The 16529-nt window shown below is 34.8% G+C and overlaps 1 protein-coding gene across 1 annotated transcript in view; it reads right to left on the bottom strand.

Moving 5' to 3' along the window:
* LOC147291105 (P-loop containing nucleoside triphosphate hydrolases superfamily protein) overlaps positions 1-16529 on the bottom strand; it is a 38328-nt gene that overhangs the window by 7139 nt on the left and 14660 nt on the right. The gene's annotated exons all lie outside the window — the stretch shown is intronic.

The following is a 16529-nucleotide window of genomic DNA, read 5'->3' as shown; positions in this document are numbered from 1 at the left end:
AGATGGTATGTAAGCTTGAAGATCATATATATTTGTTTGTGGAGAAATGGGTTTTGCCCTTTTTGTACATGGTGCTCAAGTATATCTTCTACCTTTTATGGTTGCTGTTTGTGCTAAGAAATTTTAAATTCATTTTTTGGCTCTGTGTTTTATGTGATATGTGACAATTTTATGAAAGCTGTATCTGTCTTCCTGCTTGACCCCAAAAAAAATATATATATATATATATATCCGTCTTCCTGGCCAGTTTTTATAGTTTTAGGTGTGATTTCTTAAACCATGAGGTATGCCTCGATCATTGGGATGTGTTATGTGGAGTGTTCCTGTGGCAATGCAAATAACTAGGGTATTACTGTTATTTGGTGACCATAGTTTGGCTGGATTTATTGAATTCAGTGGAAGAGTGTTGATTGTGGCTATGAGGTTCATGCATCGGTGGTAATGGTTGTTATAGTGGTCGTTACGACAGGATGATGTTGTGGCACAAAGCACTAGCAGAGATATCGGTGTTTGAGAGGGTGATAACATTGTTTTACCCAAAGTTTTGGTATAAGATGGTGGGGTGTTAGAGATTTTTGTTTATCAGCTTTGTGATGTCGGATGCACTATTGATATCTACTTCCATAAATTTCAAAGGGTTTTCCAGAAATAATGGTTCTGGTTATATCATTGGCTAGAAAAGAAGATGTTGGTTATCGAGTTGATGTTGATGAAGAATTTTATCACTTCCCTCTTGTTGAGTACATTGATTTTGAGTTAATTCCAATGTACTCAACAATTGGTTAGTAGAACCATAGAGAGCTAAGGGGAACTTGGATGGCCTGAACCATTACTTAAGTCATGAGACATTCTTATGACTTATAAACTACTAATTTTTAGAGAGTAACCCAAAAACAGTTGGGAACAGACCTTTATCAAACATACACAAACCAGACTTACGATGATATCTTGAACATATTATAGGAGTTACAGCTGTAGTCATAAACTAAGATGTCATATGTCAAGGTTGATTTTTGTTGTATTCTATTTATATTTGTATGATTCTATTTCCTGTTCTGTTATACTTGTCAGCAGGACCCTTCAATGCATGAATGGTGTCAAGCTGAGAAATAATTCTTGGTTTTAGGATGCAGTGCCTAATTCACTGTCTAAAATTCTTGTGCAATACTGATGTCATATTATAGATGTAATAGTTTATCTGCATTTTGTTATTTTGCCATATCATGAACTTCGGTGACTGTAAAACACTTATAATTGCATATGATTTATTGAAGCCCAGATTACTGAAGTGGTGTGTATATCTCAAGAAAATAAAAAAATACTTGAAGTTTCACGGAAATTACCCTTTCAATAATTTTCTTTTTCTTTCTCTGTTTTTGGTTGGTGTATGAGGATGCAGTTCAATTGTAAAATGAACAACTTTACGACCATTTTGCCTCTATCTACTAATTGAGATCATTTGGAACTTGTTTGTGGATGATTGGTATGGTAGCTGTATTCTTATTTCTAATCTAGTTTTCCTGTCACTATTTTCATATTATTTCCGGTTAATATTGTATGTTTGGATACATGCAGACCAAGCAGATCAACATTTTATGGATAAAAGAGGACGTGGCAAGGAGGCTCCTGAGGAAGTGACTCGTGAGTCGCTTATTGCCATTTCTTACTGTGAACCAGATCAGGTTCTCACTTCAAAACTCTCTTCTGAAAAGTTGAATGGTGAAACTCTGGTTAAAAAAATAGATTCTGATGGTGAAGAGAAGTTCAGGTCTGAGCTGATCTCCATTTCCTATCAGCAGTCACCAGAATTTGGAGGCTTACCTGTTACCATGGGAGAACTTAAGAAGTAGGCTGCAAGAAATTCCTGTATTAATAGAACTAAGTAATACTTTGTGAATGGACCTGTGTTCTGTGGAGGTTTTACTTTCTGTAAAATAAACATAATGAATGGAAATGCAGTTCTGGCTTCCCTGCTATTTCTCGAATCTGCTTTTACCACTTCCTATGTTGAATTCTAAATGCTTTGTGTGTATGTGCATTTTGTTCGCTAAAGAAACCCATGAAACGATGATGACTAAATAGCATCTCTTCCTTTTGTCCCTAACACATTCCAGATCTCTGTCATTTTTCATTTTCTTCTACCCCTTTGGACTTTTCTCATTTTGAGTTGTGGCTGTCTGGATGTTTTGTGCCTTTTGCCTTAATTATTTCCCATTCTAAGACTCAAAGCAAATAAATGTATTGGTGTTGTAAATATCATTAATTATGTGGCTGTCCATTATCATGTTCAATATTTATCTCATGTATTATCTAGAGCAATTGTATAGATAATTATGAGGAGTCCAATTCATTGTAAAATAAGAGACCTTAAGGGTCTGTCTCAGGTCATCCAAGAGCCTATAAATAGAGGCCTTATGTGAATGAGAAATACACTCTGATTCCTCCCTAATTCTTTCTTATGTTCTCTTTACATTTCTCTTTATTCTATAACACGTTATCAGCACGAAAGTCTCTTATATTCTATTCTTTTATACTAAGAGTCATATGGAGCAACCTAGTTGCTAATGTCCAATACTCTTGTTCTAGAGATTTATTTTATTTCATAAGCTTGCAGTTTGATATGTAGATTCTCTTTCTTATTTGATTATGCAAACCCACCAAGATATGCACAACTTGAACGATGTTTAACTTTGATTGTGCGATGTGGGTATTACATTTAAATTCTACTCCAAGATTGATCTCGTGTTCAGTATTACAAATCATATGCACATATATGCTATTTATATATAATACATACTCGACTGAAGTTTTTCAATTCCAATCATATATTGCTCTTCCTTTCATTTAATGCACCGGGGGTTTTAAATGGCATGTGATATAATTATAATCACATACTATATATCCTATATGGTTCTCTATTTGAATGGGATCGATTGACTCGTTTCTCACCCTTGATGAAAGACAATTTATCTTTAATTGGGTCGTATTGTCTAATCTACAAGTTCAAGAATTTTCTTAACTTGTAATACATTTTCTATGCATATCGATCTCTTGGATATATACTATAAAGCTATGATCTATACACGTATATCCTTTATTTGATATTTATCTATATTTCTTTGTTGACTTTTGTATATTCTTAAATTGAGATGATTACAAGTATAGGATGCATCTAGATGATTACAAGTATAGGATGCAGCTATTTACAAGAGGTATTCTGCAAAGCTTAAAAGCTTTCCTTCATATGTATAATTTCATCGGAAAGTACTAGAAAGCTATGATTGTTAGCTTGTATCATTATTTTATTCATATGTGTACTCTTGTAAATAATATGGGTGCCCTAATTTAATCACTTCCTCCTCGTTAATCAGGATGAGCACTACCTTTTCTATTTGATTAATTGGATACCTTATTATCTTATTATGTTATTTAACAACCATATCAGAATTAATTGTTGCTTGATCCTTAATTATCACAAAAGTGATCAAGACCATAAGTTCTTCGATCATCAAATTAAATTGAGGGCCTGAAGTTCCTCAATTGCATGTTATATAATTAAATAAGATAAAGACCTGAAGTTCCTTATTACTTAACATACAAGGACCTGAAGTTCCTTGATCCATACAAAAGTCTTAAATTTCTAATACCTAGTTTTGAGAACCATAGTTCTAATGGGTACCAAAATTTCGAACCCGAAGTTTCGAATATATCAAAACTGATGACCTACAGTTTATGGATCATAATATTATGAACCTGAAGTTTCATAATTAATATGATTATATTATATGAATTTTCTTATGCAATTTTAATGTCAGTATTATTTTAATTATGTTTATATTTCACTACCCATTCTATATTATTATGCACTGAATATATGATTCTTCATACATAAATGAGATTAAGATCTGAAGTTCCTTATCATACGATCCAATCGAAACCTGAAGTTTCGTGACTCAATTGAAACCTGAAGTTTCATGATGATTGGTCAAAAGTGGAACAATATGCAATGAAGTACACGTTCGATGATAGTGCAAATATGACATATTTGATCATTGAGGTCTTGATATTGTTGAGCACCCAATTTTGCTTTATATATTATATACACGACGATTATCACATATTATATTAGGACCTGAAGCTCCTTAATTTTGATTAATCATTTTATCATACGAAGATTTGAAGTTCTTCTATTTTTATGAGGACCCTAAATTCTTTGGTTCTTATCATGTGATCAAATCATAATCTTGAAGTGTCTTGTTTTTATTATATATAATAAAGACTCGAAGTTCTTCAATCTTTATCCAATCGTGTAACTAAATGAGAACCTGAAGTTTCTCAATCTCTATATACATATCATGACCCGAAGTTTGTTGATTCATTTTATTGGAACTAGAAGTTTCCATAGCCTATTTTAATGCAATGTTTTACAATTTCTACTTTAATTTAATCGTTCTGTTTATTTCCTTATTTTAATTCTTAGTTATGCAGAATTTCATCATTCTTTTTATATGGACCTGTAGTCCTAAACATCGAACCTGAAGCTTCGAATATAGATATCATTTTGAACTTGAAATTCTAATTAATGCAGCCTCAACCTGAAGTTTTGAGCAATTTATTTTGGCCTGAAGTTCAAAATATATGAATCTTGTTAAGAACCAGAAGTTCTAACATAGTACATACATAAAAAAAATAAGGACTGAAAGTCTAAATATATATGAACATGAAGTTCAAAACTCAAACATTTTAGACTCAGAAGTTTAAAATTAAATTTAAGTCCATGTTTTAAATCTGAAACCTGAAGTTTCAGAAAATATTAAAATGGACATGATGTTCATGTTATGACTTTTGAGGAGCAAATATTTAGAACCCGAAGTTCTAACTTACTCCAAATTCGAGGTTTTGGGAATACATAGGAACATATTATTGGTATTTTGTCAATATTGATTGAACCAGAAGTTCAATTCTATAAATTTAGATGTTGTACATAATTATATTTCTTGTGTACACTAATTGACTATGTCATTTTCTTTATATAGAACCTGAAGTTCTAAATCGATCTTTGATCTATACTGTATTTATACCTCCTATCACGGAATGGAGAAATCAAACTTATAAAGAAATTAATATTCTAATGTATACAACGTGAAATTCCTTATTCCTTAGTTTTACTCAAAACCTGAGACATTTGAAGTTTATGCATTAAACAGTCAAATAAGAACCTGAAGTTCTTTGATTTTTTGTTTCCATATCAGAAGTGGATGAAAATTGGAGATGCGATAGAACTTAATGTTCTTATGATTGATTAAAATTTGTAGTTCAATGTGCATTACTTAATCAAGTCAGAACCTGAAGTTCCTTGATTTTCATGCTCTATGTTATAGAATCAAATTGAACTAGAAGTTCTTTGATCTATCATTCCATGATTTAGAACTCAAATTTTTCATAACTCCATAATTTTTCTTATGAACCTGAAGTTCTTGATTAAGTTTAGATTAAGCAGAAAACCTTTATTCATATGAGCTTGTAGTTCTATACTTTAACAAGATTTATGAACCCGAAGTTCTGCTTATATTTTGTATAGAAACTTGAAGTTTCATGGTTTTTTATGAACTTGAAAGTTTCATAGCTTCAATTTAGAACGTATATGGCGTATATGTTCATAGTTGTTCATAATTAATTTATTGATTCTTATTATAACATGAAGTTAGATGTTTGAAGCATTATTTGAAACCAGAAGTTTCATATACCTACATGTGCATTGCAAACCTAATTATGTTTCGCCTTTATATAACCTGAAGTTATATAAGCATTTGAGTTTGTATAACTACTCACTCTATTGATCTTTATATATGCACTTATGAAAATTTTCCCGCCGTTAGGGAGAGAAATGACCGTTCCTGAAGAACGGCGTGAAAATAGTATAATATGCATATACTAGTCTTTTCCATACCATTCAATATAGGAATGAAATATGAATGATAATGCAAATCTAGTGAATGCATTTATTTGAAAGCTAGATGCATATATATACAACAAAACTGCAAAGTCACATATGGAAGTTTTATATATGTCAACATGGATTGATGTCCTAACATGGTAGTCCATCAATTTGGCGGAAAATGGTTTATTGCACGCCTGAAGTGTGACAAATCTATAGGTTCCAAAGTTTAGCTCCCCAGAAGTGGAGAGTATATGAAATGGTCCACACAAGTCCAATTAATTAAATTTAAAGATCTACATTCTGTACACAAATCATCCTAGAAGAGATGACAGTCCCTGAAGAGACTATAAAAGCCCCTGAAGAGGCATGTGTACCTATTACAAAGATATATATTTATATCTAAAGCATGCAAATGAGAATTGTGAGATCGTTGATATATTGATGATGTGTTTTGTCTATGGTAGCTACTAAAAATCATCATGGGCTATAATAATGTGGAACTACGTTTACTATAAATGTCGACAAAATTAAATGATTGGCCAAACTGGAAAGAGGCAATTCCAGTAGAATTGAACATCATTATAAACGTGGAATAATGAGAACTTATAGTTCAGACACCAAAGATGTTAACCCTGAAGGTTATAGAGTGTTTGAAATAAAGTGAGTGAAATCACTATTTATAATGGCACAAGGTTTCTCCAAAGAAATATGGGATTGTGGTTATATATTCTCCTGTTATAGATGCAACCACATTCTAACAAATTTGGTAAATTTAATGTGTTCATTGCATATGGGGAAAACCTTTAGAGATTATGAAATGCCTGAAGCATATTGCCAGAAGCGATTTCCTACAAGATATAGGACAAATTACTAAGTCAAATCCTAAATTGAAAGTGCCATGAAATATTATGTGCTTGAAGCAAATCCTAGAAGGATTGAAAGAGCCTGAAGCTCAAAGTATGTACTCAACTTTAACACTATGAATATGGTCAAAAATTGCCTTATTGAGTATTTTGATTAGAACCCGAATTCGGAAATTGTTGAAACATTTTCAAACTTTTGAAAGAAGTTATGAATTAATTTAGGCTCCTGAAGAGCTCATAAGATTATTGAATGCTTGAATATTGGATTTGATATAAATAACCTTGGGAAATGAAATAGTGTCTCGAGCTGCAGATCGAGTACTGTACTAGTAAAATTCTTATACCCAACGGTTATTCAATCTATTGGCACTAAGAATGATTACTTGCTTCCTAAGGAAGATGTAAGAAAGATCTTTGGTCCAGAAGCACCATATCTTAATGTGCCTTATTCAACTTAAACACAATGCAGTAGACCGAATAAGCATCGGTGATTGTGTCATATAATTTTTCCAATACTCAAAGTATTTTCATAATAATTCATCTCTTTTAGAGATAATTGTTTCTAACCACTTTATTTAGTGGAATTATATTTTGTTTGTATTGCTCCAATCTCAACAGGATTTCAACATATGATGACAAACATATATCCCCTGATAGTATGGAAGCCATGTTCATACAGGCATTGTCAAACTCCACTCTTTAGAAGATGAGATGTGAGATACCATTATTTGCGGGATTATTGAGCCAGTCAAATTAAAGCTTGTTGTTATCAGGGGGAGCATCCAACCATTTTGTGTGTTGTACTATTTTCCCTTCGACTAGGTTTTTGTCCCATCGGGTTTTTCCTAGCAAGGTTTTAATGAGGCAAAGCGCATCCAACATTGTATCAGTGATATTGTAAAAGTTGCACTCTTTTTCCTTCGCTTTGGTTTTGGCCCATTGGGTTTTTCAAAGCAAGGTTTTAACGAGACAACATTCACTGATTGGAGAAATATATCAATATCAGGGGGAGCGTGCCATCAAACATTGTACTCTTTTTCCTTCGTCCAAGGTTTTTGTCCCATTGGGTTTTCCTGACAAGGTTTTAATGAGGCAGTGTCGTGCGCCCATCATATATTTCAGAAACACATGAAGATTGTACTCTTTTCCTTAGCTAGTCTTTTTCCCATAGGGTTTTGGCTAGTAAGGTTTTTAATGAGGCAACTATCATATTCAATGGACATCCAAGGGGGAGTGTTGTAAATATCATTAATTATGTGGCTGTCCATTATCATGTTCAATATTTATCTCATGTATTATCTAGAGCAATTGTATAGATAATTATGAGGAGTCCAATTCATTGTAAAATAGGAGACCTTAAGGGTCTATCTCAGGTCATCCAAGAGCCTATAAATAGAGGCCTTATGTGAATGAGAAATACACTCTGATTCCTCCCTAATTCTTTCTTATGTTCTCTTTACATTTCTCTTTATTCTATAACAATTGGCACTTTTAAGTACATTTATTAAACTAGACGATTCTCATCTAATTAAAATTACGTTCACAGGCGTCAATAATACTAGGGTACACATCTGATACCCAAATCTGTATAAGTACATTTTCTAACATGTTTTCAAAGGTTGCAATATATTTCTGAATCATTTCTGTTTCCAGAAAGATCAACTGAAACACTGTACTCAAAAGTAATGTAATTCCTTCATTGCTTACATTAGCATGATGATGGATTGCAAATCACTAGGTGAGTAGTTGAGTACTGCCATACGCATCAAATTTGTTTATTAGATTTTGTTTACCATATAATGTAGTAATATTTGATTGATTCAAATTTGGATTCACTCAGAATTTCCTTTATTTTTAACTCCTATCATTACATTATTTAGTGGTCAAATTTGATGAGTTAGAATTATTGCTGAATAAAAACTATAATTTTCATTATGCAGTGCTTTTCAATTTAAGTTTTCATGCTGCAGTCTTTCCAAGCACTTTATTCATTGTGTGGGGTTAGCAACATTTTTTGGGGTTATTAAATTTCGATCAACATTTTTTGACTTGCCTAGTATGGGCTTTCTTCTGTCCAAAAAACAAAAAAAGTTTTGGCTTCTTTGGATTTGGGCTGTGAAACTCTGGACTCTCCTACACAGATTTGCTTGCTTGAGGATTGTGCTAATATTGTGAGGCCTTGGGAGGTTCTTAGTTAGTCTCTTTTTGTTTGGGCTTCAGCTCCCAGTTTTTAAAAGAAAAAAGGCCTAACTATGAAAATATTCCATTAAGATTCCTATACTTTCAATGGGACAGGATCCTCTACCTATTTACCTACCTATTTTCCTACCATACTTTTAATCTTAGCTATCAATCCTCCTACCTTTACCCCTTTCTTTCTCTCTCTATTCTTTCTCTCTCTACTCTTTCTTTGATGGCCAAGATTAAAGCATGGTAGGGGATCCTGGTCCCTTTTAATGTGTCAATTTTATTCTAACAATTGAAGGACATAACTTTTAATTCTGCTAATTTAATTAACATAAAGAGGACGTGTTATGCACAAGTAAGGTGTTTTGGACTTTCTGCGTGGTCTTCCTTTATTTTAGTTAATATCTCGTCATTTCACTCAACAATTTGAGATTTAAGGCTGCAAATTAAAAATTTGAGTTGTGTTGATTTGTTGCCTTAAATCCCAAATTATCAAGTGAAATGACAGAATGCTAACTTAAATTGAGTGAAACTACCTAAAATGTCTAAAATATCCACACTTGTGCATGATATGTGCTCTTTTCATTGAACCAATAAATATTTTTTAGTAGAATCTGACCCAAATCGCACGCATGTGAAATTATGAATTCAAGATAATACTTGCTTTCAACCCCTAACTAAAGAAGGTACTTTTTGTCATTTCATTTGATATAAATGCTGCTATTTGAACACCCCACCACTTTATCTTTACCCCATAGAGACATTGAATAGAAGGAGCTATTTTTTTTGCCACTGTAAGTTTGAAAATAAACGTTTAAATGTCCTTCAAAAACAAGTAAATAGATACGAAACATATAAAATGCAGTTAATCCTGCTGTAGAACAAATTATTATTGCAAAAATCGGTGAATACAACCAACTATCATTAAGAATTTCATCTTTGGACCAAAAACAAGCAAGAGGTGGAATACCTTCTCACTAGACACCCTTAATTTAAATTGTGAAATGACAAATTTGACCCAATAATAAAATAATTTAAAGGACAACTATTAGGTTTTTTTTTTGTTTTTTGTTTTTGTTTTTTAAACTCGTTGTACACACCTAAACCGATTAACACCCCATAACTCCATCTTGCAACTCCAACATTAGAGGCCACAACCTTCCTCAACCCATTACCCCCTTCAACTTTCAACTATTAAACCATAAATACATGCTGTTGTTGGAAACTTGTTGATATGGATGCTACTTTGGAATTGAAATTGAATTCCTGCAAAGCTCCACAAGTACTGAAAAACATTACTAACTGATAATAGTATTTAAAATAATGCTAAAATAAAATAAATAATAATAGTAATAATTAATACTTCTCTCTTCAACTATTGAAAGTTGTCTTGCTTTGAACAAAACTTTTAGGTTGAGGCGTGTGAAGACACTATCCTTAAGAGTAGATTTCACCATTCTGGGACAATATTTCGTTGTAGCATGTTATGGCGCCCTACCCTTCAGAATACAACAACATTTTGATCATAGTAAGCGTACACTCGCAATACTTGAATCTCATAGAAAAACTTGATTCTTTCCTTGCATTAAAGAGATTGAATAGTTTGAGTAACAATAAGAACAAAGAACACTTAAGAAGAAAGGAAGAAAGAAAATTGAGTGTAGAGATACATTTGGATCAGCACACATGCATTATTGGGTTCACACACACACACACACACACACACACATATTTATACAGTCTTTCTCTTAGGCGAATGCCCGTATTTTCTTTTTTTACAGATTCATGTCTCTGAGCGCCCTGCAGTGTATTTTTCTTCATCTTCGAGAGCTCAGCACCTGGTTTGTCGGCTTTAGATTATGTTTTAACTTTGGGATTTTAGATCAAAGTTAAAACCTAATATGCAGCCTCCACAAGCCCTATTGTACACCCTAAGAGGGTATGAGGTGAACCCTTTGGGAATACCTTAAAAATTTGACGGAGGAAACGGTGTCAAGTGCTTCTTACAGTACTGATCGCTTGTTATAAAAAAACACTGTCGACCACTCGCCATCGCTGCCATTACCGAGCGCTCGACATCAAATATCCTTAAAAAAAATGCAGATGCATCCGCCCTAGAGAAAATTTGTATAGGTAGATGATCATTTAAACGTTAGGCATTATAATACTAGGGCCTGTTTGGATTCTTGGATTTAGATTTTAAATTTATGCATTTGAAATCCTTAGATTTGTTGTTTGGATAAAAAATTTAAATGTGAGGATTTAGTTTAAGAATTTTTTTTTTTAATGTTTAGGAATTTAAACATATGATTACGAATAAAATATATGAAAATATGATTTTCTTTTCATATATTTAGCAATATATGAAAAGAAAAACAGGTTTAGCTTAGTTGTTTGAAAGTTTATTTGTGTGTATAAGGTTGGAGGTTCAAACCCTAGCAACCACAGTTTGTATTTATTATTTAGAAAATAAATGTTAGCGATGGTCGGAGATGGCCAGCGGAGGTCTCCGGTGGACGACGGTGGTAGTTGGAGGTGAAGGAGAGAAAAAAAAATGGGGTGGTGGGATTTCAAATACCTAATTGCACATGTGATTTGAAATTCATGGATTTGGCCCTTTCAATTAAATCCATCATGAATTTGGTCTAAATTCAAATCAGCTCTTTAAATATAAATCCAAATACACTACACTAACAACTGTATTTGGATAAATCCAAATCCAAATCCACCATATGAAATACCTCCATCCAAACATGCCTTAGAATTCAATGGGTAAACAATACTGCTAAGTCAATATCTACGTTGAATGGTTGCAATAAAGAATTAAATAATATAAGTTATATCGCTCAATGTTAAATAGAAAGTCGTTAGGAGTTAAAGCAAATCAATTGCTTTTAATGAATACAAACTGATTTTCATTTTGAATTTGCTAGTAAATGTATGAAGGAAACGACTCTATTAATTAATATTAAAATGAATATGTGTTTTTTGAAATACTTCTAAAATTTCAACACTTGTGGCTCTCAAAGCTAATATTATACAAAAGTATACTATTTTTGATGAAGAGAGACTCAACTCGTGCCTTATTCATCTTTAAATGAGATATTTTTTATCATTTTGAGTTTTCATGAACTTTTTTCGTGTTTTGCACAAAGCTTTTCGTGGTTCCATTTGCGAATTAGGGCTGAATGAGATGAAAATTTTCGGTAGGAGGCCACCAAACAATCCAAATCCATTCGGCAAGGAGCCACCGAACAATCCATTTGGGAGGTTCAACAGAAAACTCATAGAGCATTTGACATTTGGTTGCGGAATATGCAAAAAGGTTTTGGCAGCCTAGTGTCGAATGACTTGCTTACCAAATCTTCCCAAACACAAAAATCTAACACCCAATGTCGAAATCTTCTCAAACTAAAAAAAAAAAAGTGTTCTAATGCATCAAACAACTAAACTTAGACAGAAAAACTTTAGATTACATTTGAAACAAACTATTTTAAGTTATGGCATATCTTCAAGTGTTAAAATGGCCATGTGGGTATGGGGGAGCGGTTGATTGCAGCGGATCCGGCGTCGTGATAGCTCTAACTATGAGCTCCATGAAATTCCCTAGTTAGATCGCTAAACAAGCTTAGAGGGGGGGGGGGGGGGTGAATAGGTTTTATAAAAAAAAAATCACAATTTTAATTTTACCAAGTTGATTAATTAAGCAGCAGATTAAAATAATATAAATTAATCAACAAACAAGTTAATCACAAAGAACACCAGAGATTTGTTGACGCAGAAAACCCTCCACTGGGTAAAAACCGCGGGACCTAGTCTAGATAAACAATCTACTATGAGAACTTGAAAAGATACATCTAATGACTTGATCCAAACCCTAACTAAACTCCTTCTAGAAAGTAAACTGACCTCACGCCACCTGTAGCTCTTCGATCACGAGAATTGTAAGGAAACCTTCTTGCCAACGCCCTGAAGACAAGAGCTCACGAACCCAGCTTCAATCTTGCTCGAGTTCAATCTTTGATGGAAGATGAATAAATGAAGGTGATAACTTGAATAGATTCACAAAGAACAATTTATTCAAACTATCTATACTTATGCACGATGAACTATCCTATATGATTAAGTATTTATGCACTAAGGATGTTAATATAATAAATCTCATACTAAACCCTAGAATGCATAATTTTTCAAAAGTGTATAATGTATGAGCCAACTTGACTAATGAGAAAGCCACATATTTATAAGATAACAAACCTTATAGAAGTAGGAAATAAATCATAAACTAATTAGGAAAGAGTTAACATTTAATTAGGGCTTTTAAAACCTTGAAAAACTAGGATTAAAAACCTTATAAACCATTTAAAAATGCGTGGGATCGATCTTACAAGCTATAGGATTGATCCTATGCGAATATGAAAAAATTTCGCATGATAGGATCGATCCTCACTATTCATAAGATTGATCCTATAAGAACAAAGCTACTAGAGCCTAGAGGATCGATCCTCATTATTCATAAGATCAATCCTCTAGGACAAAATTTTTCAAAATTTTTTTAACTCGTAGGATCGATCCTCCTCGACCAAACATCTTTTAACACATTTTCAAACATCCTTTTCAATCCCAAAAATATTTACACACATTTAAATGCATATGAATATAAATCTAACCACCTAGAATGCATGTAAGGTATCTAAGCCTTATTACCTCAATCCTAAGTCAAATTGAACAACGAGACTTACCTTTTAGAATCACTTCATATATGAGACTTGAGAATCAACCTTCGCTTCAACCCAATGATCAAGATCAAACTTGACTCATTTAAACAATCTAAGCTAAAACTTACAACTTAATGATTTTTGTCTTTAGTAAATAGCCAATTACAAAGTTTACACTTACAACTTAATGATTTTTGTCTTTAGGAAATAGCCAATTACAAAGTTTACACTTACACTCCAGACTGGCAACGGTTGATTGCAACAGGATCGGTGGCGGTTACTTTTGATGAGTCTAGCTTCAGTCTGTGGGTGTAGTAGGAAGCTGATGGTTGGGGTTGGGAGTTTAGGATGGGTGTGTAGTGAGAAATTTTTTTTTTTTGGAAAATAGTTTGATGACATTAAGGGTAGTTTGGTAATGTTATAAGTGTTTTGCGAGGAATTATAAAATCTAAAAAGATAGGCTTATTCGGGCCATGCTCTCTAAAAGTAACTTCAATTTTCAATTTGCCCCGTGAAACTTTATTCCTCCCACTTTACCTCTCCGAACTTTACAAAATATTATATTCTGTCAAATTCGTCTATGGGTTTGTCAAAAAAGCCTACGTGATGCTTATGTGAAAGGGGCAATGAGGTCTTTTGCTCTACGTAAAACTGAATTAGACTAACATGATGCCAAATCGACTCTACGTCCGCATTAAGTGGGACCCCTTTGAATCTCTCTCTCTCTCTCTCTCTTCTTAGTTAAAAAAAAAAACATGGGCTTAATTTTGGGCTTATTGTAATTGACAGAGGAATGGGCAGAATCTCTAACGTGCTTCATCTTGAACATCTTTGCTTCACTCTCATAGTGGCCCCCATTGAAGTAAGCAAAACTCTAGGCAAACAAAAAATGGAGAGTCTCTGTCCCCAATCAACAGAAGCCATAGCTAACAACGAAGACCTTCTCGCATAAATCCTCCTCTGCTTGCCGGCTCGGTCTCTTGTCCGCTTCAAATGCATATCCAAGTAGTGGCTCTCTCTCATTTCCAACCCCAAATTATATGACCACCACACCCTCAGAACCCCATACTCTAAGATTAGCGCCTTCTTCTACGAAAAGTCAAAGCCTGCTTGAACACTCTGGCCTGCCTCGCCATCTCACACGGCGAGTTTGCAAGCCACTCAGACCCGAAAACCCAAATCGAGGTTGACAAAAGACCGAGTTATGGAAATGAGAGAACCACTCAGTGTCAGTGACCTCCTGATCCACAACGGCGTCGTCGGCGGAGGTGTCGGAGTCGGAAATGAGAGAATTGAAGTCTCGAAACACTTTTTTATAGAACTCCTGCTCGGCCACGGACGTCATCGTTTTGGCCTTGGCTTTGCTTTTGTCCCTTTCGTCTTTGTAGAGCCCTTTGCCCCAGCCGAGAAGCGAGGCATCGGCGTAGTCGTAGAAGGCCTGCCAGAAGATGGCGTAGGTCCAGCTCTCTCTGGCACCCTCGATCAGGGCCTGGAGGCGCTGCATGAGGGTCTCCTGGTTGAAGGGCGCGATGGACGGCTGAGATTTTTGTCAGTGAGGCGAACGAGAGAAAGAGACAAAAAAGAAAGAGAGAGATTCAAAGGGGTCTCACTTAATGCTGACGTGGAGCCAATTTGGCATTATGTCAGTTTTACAACTTTGCATTAAGTAAAAGACTTAATTGTCCCTTTTAGGTAAGGGCCAGTGAGGCTTTTTTGACGGATTCATAGACGAATTTGACGAAATATAATATTTTGTAAAATTCAAGAGGCAAAATAAGAGAAATGAAGTTTTAGGGAGCAAATTAAAAATTAAAGTTACTTTCAGAAGGCATTGACGTGAATAAACAAAAAAGATATAATGGTGTGTAACGAGAAGGAGATAGGTTTTCATAGAACAACAGTCTTAATTTATAAATTAATTTCTTATTTTTTTGAATGAAAAGACAAGAAAAGACCTGGCTTTTTAAGAACTGAGTTTTTTTTTTTAAAAAAAAAAAGTGTCGGAGGTTATTCTGAAGTGGTCCAATGTGGTCGTTTGCATTATTTGAGAATGCGAAATTTGACATTTGAGGAGGGTATGGAAAATTCTTGGCCCAGTTCAAAGTTCAATCCTTGACTAATACATTTTATATGTAAGGGGGGGGGCTATTCACACCACCCAAATGTGCTGAGTTGACCACCTCCTTAAATTTTTACCCATTTTGCCCTTGCATAAAAAAAAAAAACTCACCCCTCCAACTTTGGCCGGCCACCACTCCCAGCCCTCCCCGCCGCCGGCGCGACCCACCCAGCCCTCCCTGCCGCCAGCACGACCCGCCCAGCCCTCCCCGCCGCCCGATCTCCCTTCTCTCTCTCTCTTCCCTCTCTCTGCCATCTTCTCTCTCTCCCCTCTGTCTGCCTCCCTCCCTCACCGGACCACCATGGGTGGCCGGCGCGACCCCCGATCTGGAGGTCTATGGAGTCGCGCCGGCCACCCATGGTGGTCCGGTGAGGGAGGGAGGCAGACAGAGGGGAGAGAGAGAAGATGGCAGAGAGAGGGAAGAGAGAGAGAAAAGGGAGATCGGGCGGTCGGGAGGGCTGGGTGGGTCGCGCCGGCGGCGGGGAGGGCTGGGAGTGGTGGCCGGCCAAAATTGGAGGGGTGAGTTTTTTTTTTTTTTTTTTTTATGCAGGGGCAAAATGGGCAAAAATGGGTAAAAATTTAAGGGGGTGGTCAACTCAACACATTTGGGTGGTGTGAATAGCCCCCCCTATATGTAATTACATATCTTTGTCGTCTTTTGTTTTTTTTTAATCGCTTTGTCGTCTTTTGTTTTGTCATTT

This window comes from Dryas octopetala, chromosome 3 (assembly GCF_963921425.1).
Source record: "Dryas octopetala chromosome 3, drDryOcto1.1, whole genome shotgun sequence".
Classification (NCBI taxonomy): Eukaryota; Viridiplantae; Streptophyta; class Magnoliopsida; order Rosales; family Rosaceae; genus Dryas; species Dryas octopetala.
The sequence above is the reverse complement of the archived record's forward strand: the minus strand, read 5'-3'. Positions and strand labels throughout refer to the sequence as shown.